Consider the following 1,164-nt stretch of genomic DNA (forward strand, 5'->3'; position numbering starts at 1 on the left):
TCCGTTTGGCTTAACGGGTCAAAATTATGCACTGGATTGAAAAATTTTTCTAAATATTTTCTTGGCATTCTAATGCCATAGGAACCTCAATGACCCTTCTCTGGAGTCCCAAAAATTATTTTATAATTTTTCCCCCGGGTCTAGGGCTCCTCGTTGCGAGAACCGCAACTTACCTCTGGTTACCCATCGCTTGGGCACCGGCTCGTTTAACTTGGTTGTATTTTATTTCTAAAATTTTTACTAAATTTTTCTTATCAATATTTGAGTTAATTATGGTCCCCCACTTTAATTTAAATATTTTTTTCCGGACGTTCTAGCTGTCCGGACCGACACCGGTCACCGGAACAGTAGAATGTACGGAGTTGCTACCGGGAGGGTGTTACAGGATTTGCCTAAGGGACCTTTTTAGCAGGCTGAGGTTTCGTTCGTTAACAGAATTAACCAACTTCCTTGGCCTAAAAGGCCATAGTCCCTCTAAGAAGCTGGCTGTGGAGGGTCGGGGACATCCGATAAAATTGGAACGATACAGAGAAGATTAGCATGGCCCCTGCGCAAGGATGACACGCACAAATCTAGAAAAGGTCCCTTAGGCAAATCCCACATCAGCAAAGCACAGAGATGGTCTTGGGTTCAAAAAGTAATGATATAATCACTAGAGGCGCCTTTTGGTGGAATGGCCTGGAGAGTTGGAAGAACTCCAGGGTTAAACATGCTTGCTTGGGAGAAATCCTAGGATGAGTGACCTCTTGGGAAGTTCTCTATTCCACCTATGGGACAAAACCATGAGGCTTACGGCCAAAGCGGACAATTCCTCTAGTGGTTGGATCCCGATCGTTACAATACATCTCCCTTAAAACATCAAACCTCAAAAATCTTTCCACAATTCAACTACCCATAACATCCACACAAACTTTAATGAAGCAAGCATCAAAAATACCTACTTACCACTTTGAAACTAAACTTGATCTTCTTGTTGCCTATCTACTGCCCAAGGTGTATGGACAACTTTTAATGAAGGGGGCTTGAGGTTTCCATGGTTGGATCATGGGTGGGTGAAGGTCCAAGGTGGGACGGCCATGGAGTTCTTCTTCTTCACCATTTTTGGCTAGTTCTTGGGAGTTTGAGGAAGATGAGAATCTGCTGTCCAAGATGAAGATTAATGGT

General features: G+C 43.4%; 1 pseudogene; it reads left to right on the plus strand.

Moving 5' to 3' along the window:
* Window positions 1–495: 495 nt before the first annotated feature.
* On the plus strand, window positions 496–589 carry LOC131183717 (U6 spliceosomal RNA; annotated as a pseudogene).
* Window positions 590–1,164: the final 575 nt, after the last annotated feature.

The sequence above is a fragment of the Hevea brasiliensis genome, chromosome 9, assembly GCF_030052815.1.
Source record: "Hevea brasiliensis isolate MT/VB/25A 57/8 chromosome 9, ASM3005281v1, whole genome shotgun sequence".
NCBI lineage: Eukaryota > Viridiplantae > Streptophyta > Magnoliopsida > Malpighiales > Euphorbiaceae > Hevea > Hevea brasiliensis.